The sequence below is a fragment of the Phyllobates terribilis genome, unplaced genomic scaffold (genome assembly GCF_046119375.1).
Source record: "Phyllobates terribilis strain yellow unplaced genomic scaffold, ASM4611937v1 Scaffold_7__3_contigs__length_470593459, whole genome shotgun sequence".
In the NCBI taxonomy this organism is placed as follows: domain Eukaryota; kingdom Metazoa; phylum Chordata; class Amphibia; order Anura; family Dendrobatidae; genus Phyllobates; species Phyllobates terribilis.
Window position 1 is genome coordinate 291,904,972 of NW_027362767.1, and position 13,570 is coordinate 291,918,541.

Genomic DNA, 13,570 nt, shown 5'->3' on the forward strand with positions numbered 1-13,570 from the left:
ATTACATTTATATGAATTACATTTGTGCAAAATGACAAAGCATAGTAAAAATGGTCCAACAAATGAAATAAATGGAATATCATAAGGAATCTGTCAGCACAATATACACCGCTCCCCTCAAAACTGTTTATATGGTTATGTTTTTCTCTGAAAGATAATGTCATCAACACCATTACTTATGGAATCCGTTGCCCCCTGACTGAAAAGTCCCTGTTTTACATTATGTGCAAATGAGGCTTAAAGGGGATCTGCCGTTAGTGTTATGGACTTACCATGTCTGGACATAGGGAGAGACCTGTCAATCAACAGGAGTAGGGCGGGGAGAAGCCAGTCATGGACCACATCGGACTGGTCAAGTCTCACCCTATAGTCTTCGGCCCACTTTTCAAAATATGTATTTTCTTCAACACTGTAGTGTTTTCGACTGCAATTGTGGTTCGGGCAGTATGAATCTAATGACAAGTTTTTTTATGTGCTCTGAAAGTTTTAAAGCATTTCCCAGACCTCTGTCTCCCTGGCTGTATTTCCCATCCAGCCCCACTTCCTCTCCTTGACTGATAGCTCACTAGTTTGACTACACGGTCAGTGAGCTGTCAGTCAAGCAGAAGAAGCTGGGACTGGGTGGTGATATGCAAAACTGTACTAGCAAAGATCCAATCTTCACAGGTGATTTGAATAAAAAATAAATGTATTGAGAATAAGAGATGGGTAAAGAAAAGAGATAAAATGTGTATATAAAGAGATCTCTATGAATATGAGAGAGCTCTGACCTGCTGCAAAAGAGTGTAGTATTTAAAGGGGTACTCCGAGAAATGTAATAAAATAAATTACTTTTAAATATTAACCCCTTAAGGACAGAGCCACTTTGTATGTTAATGACCAAGCCTCGTTTTCCAAATCTGACCAGCGTCACTTTATGTGGTAATAACTCTGGAACGCTTTAACACTTTCCAATGATTCTGAGAGTTTATTGTGATATGTTATACTTCATATTAGTGGTAAACTTTGGTAGATATGATTTTTCGTTTATTTATGAAAATATCAAAGGTTTGACAAAAAATGTTAAAGTTTTACAACTTGAACGCTGCCCTCATCATGGTTCCTGACGGTGCTGTCATCAGCACCAGCAGGGACAATGATGAGGGTAGTAGTATTCTGCTCCCGCCCTGCCCCTGTGTAAAAATAAAATAATAAAATATATACTCACCTGTCCGGAGATGTCCCCCGCTGTAATCCTCTGCCCGCTGACACTGAGGAGAATGATCCGCTCCAGCGAGCGGCTCTGGAGCTGAGCTCAGGAGCGGTGTCCTGTCACTCATTGAGCACAGCTCTCGAGCGGCTCAGAGGATTACAGAGGGGTACATCTCCGGACAGTTGAGTATATGGATTTTATTATTTTATTCTTATTTTTACAAAGGGACACTGCGGGAGCAGACTACTACCCTCATCATTGTCCCTGCTGGTGCTGATCGTAGCGCCGGCAGGGAACCATGATGAGGGCAGTGTTTAGTACCCGGTGCTAACTGTAGCGCTGATTCCCAGGCGCCTGTACGTGTCACATGGATGACACACGGATGTCATTTGTGTGGGATGTTTTCAGACCGTACAACCACAAAAAACGGACATGTTAGCGTGTTCTGCCTATGGACACACGGTCCGTGGAAACACACTGACATGTGCGCAGACTCATACTGTAGATTTGAATGGGTCTGCGTGTGTCAGTGTCTTCAGTACATGTGGAAACTGTCATCACATGTACTGGAAACACAGACGTGTGAAAGAGTCCTAAAACTGCTCCCCTCAAAGTGCTCAAAATCACATTCAAGAAGTTTATTAACCCTTCAGGTTCTACACAGGAATTAAAGAAATGTGGAATGAAAAAATGAACATTTTACTTTTTTCACAAAAATGTTACTTTAGCCCCAATTTTTTTATTTTCAAAAGGGTAACAGGAGAAAATGGACCTCAAAATGTATTGTGCAATTTCTCCCGAGTATGTCGATACCTCATATGTGGGGGGCGGTTGGGGACTGTTAGGGCTTGGAAGGGAAGGAGCACTATTTGACTTTTGGAGTACAAAATTGTCTGGAATAGATAGTGGATGCCATGTTGCATTTGCAGAGCCCCTGATGTGCCCAAACAGTGAAAATCCTCCACAAACTACCCCGTTTTGGAGACTTCAGCCCTCAAGGAATTTATCTAGATGTGTGGTGAGCATCTTGCACTCATAGGTGCTTCACAGAATTTTAAAACATTGGACCGTGAAAAATAAAAAAATTATATTTTTTCCCCAGAAAAAAAAAACGGTGGCATTTTGGGGTACAGAACATTTTAGATCATATTTATCCTGTGCTCTACGCTGAGCACTTACATCAGGGTTTAAATCTAAATCTACAAAATACGTGATTCAGATGAAACCCCCCGAGGGATCCATTCACTATAATGAGGCAGCAGAGTTACTCTGGACTCTGTCTGGCCTTTGTTTGGCAGTATCCCGCTTTTCAGAGGTGAACAAAACTGTGGCTGACTGCACATTTATGCACGCCTAAAAAGACGGACACCTCCAGATTATAGGCCACACTGCGTCCACAGTGTTTCCATCTGCCTCATTATAGGGAATCTTCCATCGGGGGTTCTGTCTGAATCACATATTTCAGAGATTTACATGGAAACCCCTTGTTTTTTGCAGGACGAGCATCACAGGTGTGTCAGGTGTGACAGACAGTCGCTCTGGATCCGGCTGTAGAAGGTCACTGCGCTTGGCATTGTAGACGCCTTCTTGATCCTCTCATCTCTGTAGTATGGAATCCATCTTGTTGACGCCAACGATGAGCTGCTTTACACCCAGGGTGTAGGCCAGGAGAGCATGCTCACGGGTTTGTTCGTTCTTTGAGATACCAGCCTCAAACTCTCCCACGCCAGCAGCAACGATCAGGACAGCACAGTCAGCCTGAGAAGTATCAGTGATCATGTTCTTGATGAAGTCTCTGTGTCCAGGGGCATCAATAATGATGACATAGTACTTGCTGGTCTCAAATTTCCACAGGGAGATATCAATGGTAATACCACGCTCACGTTCAGCCTTCAGTTTGTTCAAGACCCAAGCATACTTGAAGGAGCCCTTGCCCATCTCAGCAGCTTCCTTCTCAAACTTCTCAATGGTACGCTTGTCAATACCACCGAATTTGTAGATAAAATGTCCAGTTGTAGTGGACTTGCCGGAATCTACGTGTCCAATGACGACAATGTTCATGTATGTCTTCTCCTTTCCCATTTTGAGTGTTTAGATGTTTGACGATGGACACCTTGTAAATTCGCCGCAGACCCGGTGAGGAAGAGGACAGGTAGTGCTTTTGATGCATTTTTGTACTTTTGCATTGCTTTCAACAGTGAAAAATGCATTCACCAGGAAATGTCATTTTAACATTTTACTACCTTATCTGGCCATGTGGTGTGTGAGACATCAGACACATCCTATTTCATTTATGAAGGAGGGACTCTGAAACTCACAAACACTATTTTTATAGGGTCATCAGGCGGCCCTTACTATTTTTAAAGGGACTGCAGTCGGCTATGCTTTGTTGTTCCCATTGTTAAAGAGTGGGTCTCCTATACTGTTATTGCGTATGCAGTGACTGCAAGGGCTGCCAAAAAATTTGGACGCACCCCAATACCCCTTTGTAGAGACATAGAGGAAGGTCTCAGTAAAAGAAATGTTCCCATTATAAGGGAACACGTCTCCTATAGTGGTAATGCCCATGCAGTGACTGCAAGGTCTGTCAACATTTGGGAAAAACCCCAATACCAATTTAAAGACACATAGAGCTGGGCCACAGTAACAACATGTTCCCATTAGAAAGGAATGGGTTCCCCATACTGTTTGCCTATTCAATGAATGCAACAGCTGCCAAAAATTTGGAGGAACTCCAATGTCTCTTGCAAGAGACGTAGAGGTCGGAGGGCCTCCTGAAAACAATGTTCCCATTTTTAGGAAGTGGGTCTCCCATACTGTTTGCCTATGCAGTGAATGCAATGGCTGACAAAAATTTAGAGGAACTCCAATGTCCCTTGCAAGAGACGTGGAGGTCGGAGGGCCTACTGAAAACAATGTTCCCATTTTTAGGAAGTGGGTCTCCCATACTGTTTGCCTATGCAATGAATGCAACGGCTGCCAAAAATTTGCCCCTTACAAGAGACATAGATATGGTAGATATTGTGGTGATATGGTGGTGGAGGATGAGGATGAGGAGAAGGACAAGAGCAAATAGACAAAATCAGGAAGCTTATACCCATGTCTGGGTGTGAAGACAGAGGTGCATGCAAATAGAGTTAGACCTCCCAAAAAAAAGACACTGTATTTGAGTTTATGTTATGCTGCTATCATTCGGAGGTGTTGAGCAGTCTGGCCCAATCCAGCCAGTGTTCATTTTTATAAGAGTCAGCCATCATCATTTTCAGTTGACAGGCGGATGCGCCTATCGGTTATAGTTCCACCAGCGGCACTAAAAACCCGCTCTGACAAAACTCTAGCGGCAGGGCAAGCCAGGACCTCCAAGGCTTAGAGAGCCAGTTCATGCCATGTGTCCAGCTTGGGAGAGTACCCCGTGCCTCAGGGCCTGTGCGATGGGAGGGTCTAGGAAAACTGTCCCAGAACTTTTACAGTGTTCCCCTGCCTCAGCTGGATTGCATTTGTCTCTCTCTCGTCTGTACTCCTTGGTTGTCCAATGAACTGTGACCTCTGTCACCAGCGTTTTCAGATGGGAATTTTTTTAATAATTCCGCAACAAGTGCATACTGGTGCTGCCCCATTTTATTAGGCCTGTCCGGCAAGGGAATAAGAGACAGAAAATTCCCCTTGTAGCGTGGGTCTAGAAGTGTCACCAATCAGTAATGACTGTTACCCAAAATTTGGACAATGCGAGGGTCACGGGAAAGGCAGCATAACATAAACTCAGCCATGTGTGCCAGACTGCAAAGAGGCAAAACTTCCGTGTCTTCACCAAGAGGACGACTGACCATGCTCTCCTCCTCCTCTTCCAAGCTTCTCCTCTGTCCTCAGGCCATCCACGCTGAACAGACATTATGACAGTTGTGCAGGTAGTACCATCTATAGCGCAGGAAACTAGCTCCTGTTCCTCCTCTTCCTCATTGTCACCCAATCCACGTTGGGATGAGATGAGGCTGGGCTGTGTGGAATCACCCTGTATGGTTCCTTGCTCTATCTCATCGTGCTCCACCTGCAATGCATCGTCTTTAATTGTGAGCAGAGAGCATTTCAGAAGACAGAGAAACGGGATGGTTACGCTAATTATGGCATCATCGCTGCTGACCATCTTGGTGGAGTCCTCAAAGTTTTGGAGTATGGTAAAAATGTCTGGCATCCATGGCCACTCCTGAGGTCTTATGTGTGGAGTCTGACCTGAATACCGACAGCCTTGTTAATGCTGGTAGTCAACAACTGCCCTCTTCTGCTTACAAATCCTTCCCAACATCTGCAATGTAGAGTTCAAACGTGTGGGGACATCGCACACCAGTCGGTGAGCTGGAAGCGCAAACGCTGCTGAAGCACAGCAAGGTCGGTGGAAGCTGTAGCTGACTTTCTAAAATGAGCACACACGCGGCGTACTTTGACAAGCAGATGCGACAGACCTGGGTAGGTTTTTGAGAAACCGCTGAACCACGAGGTTAAGCACATGGGCCAGGCAAGGTACGTGTGTGAGCTCGCCTTGCTTCAGAGCCACCACCAGGTTCTGGTCATTGTCACACACGACCATACCTGGCTGTAGGTTCAGAGGTGTCAGTCACAGATCTGCCTGCTCTTTTAGAGCTGTCCACAACTCTTCAGCGGTGTGCGGTTTGTCACCTAAGCATATTAGCTTCAGCACAGCGTGTTGCCGCTTGGTCAAGGCAGTGCGGCAGTGCTTCCAGCTTCTGACTGATGTGCTCATTTAGGAGATGGAGGCTGAAGAGGAGAAGGAGGTGCAGGAGCTGTAGAATGTGGGGCCAACCCTGATTTGACCTAGGGTCCGCAATCCTCGGCGTCGGGAAGACGTGTTCCGTCCCAAGGTCCGACTGCATCCCGGCTTCCACTATATTAACCCAGTGTGCCGTTAGCGAGATGTACCGTCCCTGTCCACAAGCACTTATCCACATGTCAGTGGTTAGGTGGACTTTTCCAGTAACTGCTTTGTTGAGGGCACGGCTATTGTTGTGGGACACGTGCTCGTGCAATGTGGGGGCGGCACACCTGGAGAAATAGTGGCTGCTGGGGACCAAGTACCAAGGGATGGCTACCGCCATCAGGTAGCGGAAAGCTTCTGTCTCCACGAGCCTAAAAGGCAACATTTCAAGCGCAAGCAGTCGCGAAATGTGTGAATTTAGTAGTGTGGCCTGTGGGGTGTTGGCTGCGTATTTGCGCTTCCGTTCCAAGGACTGGGGTAGGGACAACTGAACGCAGCACTGGGACAAGGAATTGGACGTGCTTGCTGATGGTGCTAGTTGAGAATGTGCACCGACATGTGCAGGGCGGGAGGCATCTTCGCATGCGCCATGGACAGGGGATTGGTGTGCACGTACAACAACGGAACAAGCAATGGTGTCACCCACAGACACTGTTTCTGGACAATGGGGTTCTGCCCACTTAGTAGGATGCTTTGCTGCCATGTGCCTGATCATGCTGTTTGTGGTCAGGCTGCTAGTTTTGCTACCCCTGCTGATGCTGGACTGGCAGGTGGTGCAAATGGCCTTTCTGTGGTTATCTGCAGTGTCTTTAAAAAACAGCCATGAAGGACAAAAAAATGTTTATTGGCTCTCTAAAGAGCACCAAACATGCAGGGCGGGGACCCAAGTTCCCGCCGAAGCAACCCGGAAATACTCGCCGAGCACCGAGCTTGTCAAGCACGATGATGCTCAGGCGAGTACCGAGCAGTGGCGAGCACGTTCGCTCATCACCATTAATGAGCCAGGAGCAGAGCGGGCACCATCCCTGGCTGTTGCTGCAGGAGTTCGGCTGTTAGCTGTGCTGAGCTCCTGTGGTGATCTTGTGGGAAGTGCTGATATTTCAACATCTTGACTGACTGATCACAGCTCTCTGAGTGTGGGGACCACTGATATGGGTTCCCGCACCTCTTCCCGTGCTGCTCAGCTGTCAGTGGCAGCTGTCTGCACGAAACTGTCACTGAGTTTACACGCAGTGACAGTTTAAATCCATGACAGACATAGCACGACAAGCTGCAGGAAATGACACCCGCTCATGACGTGCTATGTCCATCATTCGTTCATTCATCGTAAAGGGGTTAAACATTTTTCTAAAGAATTTTATTTAGCAAAAAGTTATTTTTATTTAGTGCACTCTGTCATGATTTTAAAGATGGCAACTTCCATCTAGCAGTGTGCATCTGTCCAAGGATGGGCTGTGTGAAATGTGAGACAAACGTACTCCCTGCACTGCACCAAAACTGTCAGGCTGACTTAGAGGGATACTCAGTGTCCTGTCAGGTGGACTGAACAGAGGATTGTGAGTTCACAATGCCAGACCAGATGCTGCTCTGACCTGACGTCTGTCTCGAGCAGATGTTCTTTACGCAGCCTGGTCTACTACATGTCCTCTGAAATCTAGGATGGGTGCATAATGATTTATGGCAGCTGCCATTTTTAAAATCCCGACAGAGTGCACTAAATAAAGCATACCTTTTTGCTAAATAAAGGTATTTAAAGAATAATTAATATTTAAATGTGTATTATTTATCTTATTTATTTTATCACAATTCTTGGAGAACCTCTCTAAGTCAATATTCTGATTCTCAGCCATGTAGTCTCCGTGCATGCCCAAATCAAAGAATGGTGCACAGCAGTAATAATTAAACAATGCATAAGCAAAATATAAATGATCATTAGTTTTCAAGGACCATTAGCCTTAAAATACCTGGTTTCTGTGAGTGCATCTTATCTAGAGAACATTAGCGTACAGAACATTCCAAGGATGTCTGCAGGCCAAACTCATTTCTTTAGCTAAAATTAACAAAATATGCTTTTATAAAGCTATTATAGGTGGCATCAAAGAAGTAACATAACATATTCACAAATTATAGATGATAATAGATAGATAATTATTTTCTTTATCAGTGGGGAAGAGAGCCAGGAACATAGAGGCTTTGGAAGTGCTTTGACATTCCAAGAGCACTTACACCTCATTTGTATATGAATTATAAAAATGGATTATTTTTTTTTGTCAAGGAGCAACAGATTGCATAAATAAAGGTGAGGATGATAATATCTTTCAGAGAATTACTTAGACAAATAAACAGCCTTTTAATGTTAAGATAATGTAAGTATCCTTGCATTTTGATTAGTTTCATCTGTTCTTGCATTTATTATGCATTATACGTTAACTTTTTTAATTTATTTCATTTATCTCATTGATACTGATTAATCGCTTTTAACACTTTTCTTTAGCAGATCATTACATATTAACTTCACAAATCCACTTTAAACAAAGAAGCATTATAGAATCTGAATGTCTACTGATCCTGAAAGATGTATCAGCGAAGCATGAAATATGGCCAGTGATTGTTAGCGGAACAAGCACAATCTTTTCCATGCTCTTTCTAAATTGGACTTCTGCATTTTATTCTATAAATTCTGAAATGATAGAAACCTCCTCGGAAAGTAAAGGGGTATAAATTAGGTCATAGCTTAAACTGTTGCATATGAAACTGATTATGATAATTTGTTACACTAATTAATTTGTCTTGGGTGCAGTAGTCTATTAGCAGGGTTGGACTGGGACTTAAATTCAGCTCTGGCATTAGAGAGCACACAGGCCCACTTGCTATGAAGTGAATGTGATATATGTTCGTCAATTTTTGTGGATCGCTCGAGAAATATATCACATTTAAAGAAACAAACGTCTGTTAAGCCAGAATAACACTATGTGAAATTTAACCCCTTTCCAACCCATGACGTCTTAGTACGCACATTTGCGTACCCCCGGTTCAGTGAGGGCTGCTGCGCTGAGCCCTCACTGAACCGAGCACATGTCAGCTGATTCTTACAGCTGACATGTGCCCGCAACAGCCGCGGGTGTAGTCGCGATCCACCCGCGGCTGTTAACATGTTAAATACCGCTGTCAATCTCCGACAGCGGCATTTAACGCGCGCTTCCGGGTTGCGCGTCATAAGCCCCGCCCATCGGCGACCCCGTCACGTAATCGCGGGTCGCCGATGGGCGTGCATGACAACCCAGGGTCTGCAGCAGACGCCTGTGGTTGTCATGATCTCGTCGCTATGAGCGCCACCTAGTGGTCGGCGCTCATAGTGTGGCACCCCAGGGGTCTGGTTTCCACAGTAACAGCAATGTTATGTCTGAGAGCAGGTGGGAGGTCTCTTGGTCAGGAATCCTATGCATGCCACACCTCCTGCCCAGTCCTGGAAGGGGAAGAACTTCCCCTATATAAACTTAGGGCTGAGGCAGGGTTAGTGAGTAGAGAAGAAGTAGAGACAGAGAAAAGAAGCAAATATAGGAACAGAACATCAGGAGCTCTGTGGGAGCAGTGTTACAAGGAGTCAGGGGCTGGCAGCTGCAGAGCTCGCCCTGACTGAGAAGATTTCTTACCGGACCCGGAGTCCGAGGCTGTGGGGACTAACTCCTACCCAGCAGCAGAAACCGACCGGCAGGGGATTGCAGGTCCCCTGGCCCAGAAACCCGAAGGCACGGTCACACGCGTGGGACCAGCACCGCCGTCGTGGAGCGGAAGCTACTAGAAGGCCCCGAGTCACCGGCCATACGGGTGAGCACCACACGGCACACTCAGGGACGTGGGCTACTTTTACCCGCCTCTAGCAAGGTAGCCAGAAGAGTACAGTTAGTTTGGGAGGCCTACAACTCCGCCTGGCCAGGGGAGATCCCATCTGCTCAAGGACTGACCAGGCCCCAATCGCTAGCCAGTACTCCGGGAGGGTCTATCTTTGTGACCAGTAAAGACCCTGAACTACACCGTACCGTCTCCGAGTGGTTTCTGCTACCCCCATCATCCACGTCGGCTGCCCTGAGGCCATACCCCTCCCGTTGGGGGTTATACTACCACGCTGCACAATCCTACCACCGGCCTCAGCGGTCTGCCCTGCAGCAGCAGCCCTAAAGCTGCATTCAACGGGTGGCGTAGTCATCTAACATCACTGCTATTGCAGCGCCACTTAGTCTGACTCCCTGGACACGGACCGGGTCACCGCCACGAGACTACAACCCTCAACAGATCCGGCTCCGGGTAAGCCCCCGCGTGCGCAACGCAGCGCGATACAGGCCCAGGGGCGCGTCAACTTTTGGCGTAGTCGGCAGGATTTCGTGCCCGCAACCACCGGGTACTGCGTGCCTCAACAAGAGACTTTCAAACTCACCTGTGGTGAAGATTCCCGCCATCCGGCGCCATTTTCAGCCTTCTTCCCATCTGTGGAGTTTTCCCGCCGTTGGACGCCATCTTGAGGACGCCGCGCGGGAAAAAGAGGGGCGTGGACTCCGAAAAGCCCGCGAGAACTGAAGCCCCGCCTCACGTCCGGACGTTGCGTCAGGTCCTGGAAGGAGCCCAGCAGACGCCGACGTCACAGGAGCGCGACGGAAGGTTCTCAACCCTGACGATCCACTGCGGAGCCGCGGCCTACGGAAGAGGATCATCGCAAGGTAGGCCACGGTCCACTAGGGGGGAGAAGGATGTCGGATACGGAGGAGAGCTTCACCGCTCCAACCCCCGCCAGCGCCACCGCTGTTGCGGTCATGCCTTTCACCATGCCCTATATCCCGGGGGCAGCCTGGCTACCCCAGTACTCAGGGGAGTCACATACCCTGCAGGACTTTAGAGAAAAGCTGGATAGCCTCTTCCAGGTGTACCCCCTCACAGAAGAGCAAAAAGTGAGCATCCTGGTGGCCCAATTAACCGGGGCAGCCCGAAGGGAGGTAAAGTCCTGGCCACCTGGGGGGAGGACTGTCGCAGGGATACTAACCCGGCTGAGGGACACCTTTGATACCTGCACCTCAGCCGAGATCAAGCTTAGATTCTACGGGTGCAAACAGCGGGCACATGAGAGTATAAGGGACTATGCCCTGAACCTACAAGAGGCCCTGAGAGCCGTTAAGCAGACCGACCCTGACGGCGTGGGAGACGAGGACAGGCTGTTGACTGAACAATTTATAGAGGGTTTATATTGCAATGCCCACCGAACCCAGTTGCGGGCAATGGCCTTACAGGACCCTCATCTGGGATTTGCACAGTTCAAGGACAGAGCCATCCGGGTGCTCCGAGAACCGGCACCGGGTGGCGTTGTGACCCACAGGCGTCCAGCTATCACTTACCACCAGGAGGCGGCGCCCTTGTCGACAGGGCCTGTGGGGGCTGATGCGCAGGCTTTGAACAATGACCCGGCCCTAGACCTGCACTATCAGGTCCAAGAGCTAGCTAAAAGCGTTGCTGCGCTAACCCGAACTGTGCAGTCTTTACAGGTTTCTACTCCAGGGAAGATCCAGCTGGCATCTGGACCGGAGGACATCCCGTGGCGTCGACCAAGGAGGACCCCACCGGCCAGAGGAAGACCCAGTGACCGATACGACGAGGACGGACGACCCATCTGCCGCCGCTGCAACCAACCCGGACATATGGCAAGGTACTGTCCTTTAAACTGGCACAACCTGGGGGTAGAGGGCCAACCCCCAGGAAAAAGATCACCAGGCCCATCGAACTGGCGCGACAAATATGTGGGAGGACGTCCAGTCTTGCCTGTGGTACTGGATGGCATCCCTATGAGTGCCCTACTGGACACCGGGTCACAGGTCACCACCATCCCGTACGTGCTCTTCAAGCAGTACTGGAATGACTCGGATATAACCCGCTACCCTGACGACGACTTGAGTATTATCGCCAGCAATGGTCAACCCGTGCCGCAGATCGGATTTAAAGAGATGACCATCAAAATCGGTAGAGTCGAACTGGCAGCACAGGGACTGATCATTGTAGACATTGACAAACACGAGAGTCACCCAAAGATAACTCTAGGAACTAATGTAATTGAAAATTGTCTTGCAGAGGTGATTTTCCTTTTACAGCAGGTTGCCAAGAACGCCAGCTCCGGCCAGCAGCGAGTGCTCCAGAAAGAGATCCGGGCACTGATGCGACGGCAACAGCTAGAACTCTCCGGTGGTGAGATTGGTAGCGTAAGAATGTGTGACCCTTTCCCTATTGCCATGCCCCCAAAAAGTGAAATGATGATTTGGTGCCGGGCAGCTATTGGTCCGAGAGGTAGAGATTACCAGGCAATGGTAGAACCAGTTTACTCAGACAGCAGGCCCACCATTTTGACAGCACGGGGGGTGGTTAATGTACGCCATGGGAGGGTGCCCGTTCGCCTAATAAATATCGGAAAGAGGGAAGTATACCTACCCCGGTATGCCACGCTAGCCAAATTATATACCATCAACCAAAACTCTATACAGTCTGTGGAACCCTTGCCTCCATCTCACCCGGAGGAAGGTAACGGCTCTAAGAAAGTAATGGAGGATTGGTGTCAGCAACTACACTTGGGAACTGACTCCACTCCCTCCCACCAGAAACAGGGAGTCTACCGGGTGGTTCAAGAGTATGAGAGAGTGTTTAGTAAACACCCGTTAGACTTCGGGCGAGTCAAGGGGGTAGAACACCACATCCCCACGGGAGATCATCCTCCCATAAAAGAGAGGTATCGACCCGTACCCCCTGCACATTACCAACACGCCAAGGGGATGCTTAGAGACATGAAGGAGGCTGGGGTAATCCGGGATAGCTGTAGCCCCTGGGCAGCCCCACTAGTTTTAGTCAAAAAGAAAGACAACACTATGAGGATGTGTGTAGATTACCGGAAAATCAACCGTATCACACACAAAGATGCGTACCCTTTACCAAGGATAGAGGAGTCTTTGGCTGCTTTAAGATCTGCTAACTTCTTCTCTACCTTGGATCTCACTAGCGGGTACTGGCAGGTTCCTGTAGCAGAGGCGGACCGGGAGAAGACCGCATTCACCACCCCGATGGGACTTAGCTAGTTTACCTGTATGCCGTTTGGACTTTGTAACGCACCAGGAACCTTCCAACGATTAATGGAGTGCTGTCTGGGACACAAAAACTTCGAGACGGTCTTGTTGTACCTGGACGATGTCATCGTATATTCCAAGACTTATGAGGACCACCTGAAACATCTGGCGGAAGTGTTCGAAGCCCTGGCAAGTTACGGCCTGAAGGTGAAACCCTCTAAGTGTCATCTCCTGAAGCCAAAGGTGCAGTACCTGGGACACGTGGTGAGCGCTGATGGAGTGGCTCCCGACCCTGATAAGATCACCCCAATTAAGGAATGGCCAAGTCCCTCCAGTGTAAAGGAAGTGCGGCAGTTCCTTGGGTTGGTAGGCTATTACCGCAGATTCATCCCCGGCTTCACCAAAAAGGCAGCTCCTATGCAGGACCTCCTGATAGGCCAGTCCCGGAAGGCCAAGAACCAGAAGCCGCCCTTCAGATGGGAGAAGTTGGAAGAAGAGTCCTTCCGCCAGCTGAAGATG

The 13,570-nt window shown here is 48.3% G+C and overlaps 1 pseudogene; it reads right to left on the minus strand.

Annotated features, from left to right (window-relative positions):
- Positions 1–2,788: 2,788 nt before the first annotated feature.
- LOC141155501 (elongation factor 1-alpha 1 pseudogene) lies at positions 2,789–3,335 on the minus strand (annotated as a pseudogene).
- Between the last annotated feature and the right edge of the window lie 10,235 nt (positions 3,336–13,570).